This window comes from Elephantulus edwardii, unplaced genomic scaffold (assembly GCF_000299155.1).
Source record: "Elephantulus edwardii isolate Elephantulus edwardi_28Jun2011 unplaced genomic scaffold, EleEdw1.0 scaffold00009, whole genome shotgun sequence".
Taxonomy (NCBI): Eukaryota; Metazoa; Chordata; class Mammalia; order Macroscelidea; family Macroscelididae; genus Elephantulus; species Elephantulus edwardii.
In genome coordinates this window covers 8158760-8161465 of record NW_006399759.1, presented here as the reverse complement: position 1 = coordinate 8161465, position 2706 = coordinate 8158760, and the positions used below count along the sequence as shown (strand labels likewise).

The window sequence follows — 2706 nt, the reverse complement described above, 5'->3', positions numbered from 1 at the left end:
CTCTGTGCACCATCCTGGCCGCCAAGGGTCCTGGTCAGAGCCGACCGTAAGTGAACTCAGAGCAGGGTCTGCTTGGAACTGTGCATTGCTTGTTTTGATGGTTTACAGAGTTCTGGTAGTCTAGCAGTAAGGAGCTGTCCTGCCAACCAGAGGCTTGTGGATCCAGCCTCTTCTGAGGAGAAAGACAAGCAATCTCCGATGTGTCTCTGAAAACTCAGTGTCAGGTCAGCTATGTATTGGTACAGACTCCACAATACATAGCACTGAAGGTACAACACTTACCTGCCATTTGTTGTATTTGAGGAGTGATTTGCATGTTACTGCTTTGCAGTTTTGATGTATTTGCTTGTTTACATGTCTTAATCCTCGCACATATCTGATTGAGTTTATTGTACAGAAAGGTAAGAGACTATGAACTCAAAGACACAAACTTAAAAATTTAAAAAAAAAAGACACAAACTGCCTTAGCAGCTCTATCATGGATCTGCCCAATTCTTTTGCATCAGGAAGTTTCTTTTTCTGGTTATTTCCATGTTGTAGATCCTTCAATAGGTTTCATACCTTTCCCACTGTCACCTTGCAACATGGTTTCTCATTGTACTACCTTCGCTTAAAGTCTTCAACAAGCTCATCCATGGTGAGGATTCTGTATGTACCTTTCACGTTGATATTCTGTACCATCCTAGTCCTGACAATGAACTTCAGATGTCTTGCCATGATCTTGGACTTAAAAGGCTTCACTCTGTTGTACCTTACAGTCAAGTGCACCTCCCTTTCTTAGTTTCAGCACAACCACTTTACCCCAAGTATTCAACTGTCTCATAATTTCTCCCCCCATAATTTGCTCTTAGGAACACACCACTTGTCTGTTAGTGACTCACAGATTCCTCTGATACTGGAAGATAAGTCGTGATTGTCTCAGGCACCAACAGGTTTAGACAAGGTGGATAGGTTTCATTGGAGCTTCTAGGTTTTTTTTTTGGTTAAATAAAATTTTTGTTTTATATGGTTTACTTACAACATTTGTATACATTGATTTTCACACCGGATCTTTCCCATTTCCTTTACCCACCCCTCCTCCACCCATCAAATTGTGTGACCTTATGATTACTCCCCCCCCAAAAAAAACAAAAAAAAATGATTACTCCCCTCTCGTTCATCCTCACCCCTCTGCTCCCACTCTCCCCATCTTGGATCCTCATATATATTCCAGATTTAAGATAGACTAGGAAGCAGGATTGGCCATGCAGTTCTGAAATAATAGGTCTTTGAAAACCTATGAAAAATACACAATACTGTTGGATATAATATTAAGATGTAGTGCTCTAAGATTGGAACAGTTATGATGAGGAGAAACATCTACAAGTATACATTAATAATTGGAATATGGAATGCTTGACATAAGAATCTAATGGGAAATTATTGAAAATGAAATGGAATGCATAAAGATTGACATTCTAAGCATTAGCAAATTGACATGGACCGACACTGGCCATATTGAATCAGAAAAATCATATGATCTATTATGGCAGGAATGAAAAACTTAGGGAGAATGACATTGCATTCATAGTCAAAAAGACCATTTCAAAATCCATACCCAAGTGCAATAGTGGGAGTAGCAAGATATTATCCACAGATGTACAAGGCAGACTTATAAATACAGCTATTACTCAAATATATGCCAAAGAGGCGGATTTCTGTCAACATCTGCAGTTGGAAATTGACCAGTCAATGAAAGATTCACTAATGATAACAAAAGTTGGAAATAATAAAGAGGTATGGGTAGTTGGAAATTATACAATTGATGACAAAAGTGAGGCTGGAGATCAAAGGACTGGATTTTATACAATTCATTATTTATTAATCATAAATACTTTCTTTAAAAAACACAAGCAGCAACTATACACATAGACCTCACCTGGTACACTGCACAGGAATCAGACTGACTGCATCTGAAGAAAGAATCATTGGAGAAGCTCAATATTAGCAGTCAAAACCAGACCAGGTGCTGACCATGGGAGAGACCATACATTAATCATGTACAAGTTCAAATTGAAGCTGAAGAAAATAAAAACAAATCCACAAAAATAAAAATATGACCTTGAATATATCCCACCTGAATTTTAAAATCATCTCAAGAATAAGTTTGAGTCTTTGGGCATTAAATAATCAAAGGCCAAATGAGTTATGGGATGACATCAAGGAACCATCTGTGAAGAAATCAAATAATCATTGCAAAGGCAGGAGTGAAAGAAAAGACCAAAAATGATGTGCAAAGAGACTAAAAATGGCTCTGGAATGGCAGGAAGCCAACAAAGGGAAGAACTGACAAAGTAAGAAATGAACAGATGGCAGCAAAGAAGACAAAGCGAAGTATTATGAATGGATGGGCTAAGAGCTGGAGTTGGAAAACAAAAAGCAAAGAACATTTTCAGCATGTCTCAAACTGGAAGAACTGTAAAACAAATTCAAGTTTCGAAGATCCAAGATGGCGGCAGAGGCAGAGACAGCGTGGTGAGCTGCAGGAGTAGTGAACCACTTAAAGCAGGGCCATTATGGCCTTCCACAGACTTCGGCTAATTGATAATTGAACACTTAAACAGTTGATGACTGGCCCTCAGTGAAGATCGAGGCTCAACAACAGGAATTCAAGGATTCCCAAGGAGAAATGGGTGCGTCTCGTGGCTCCCACCCCCACACACCCCC

At 39.2% G+C, this 2706-nt stretch overlaps 1 pseudogene; it reads right to left on the bottom strand.

Annotated features, from left to right (window-relative positions):
- Positions 1-476: 476 nt before the first annotated feature.
- Positions 477-717, bottom strand: LOC102875166 (annotated as a pseudogene).
- Positions 718-2706: the final 1989 nt, after the last annotated feature.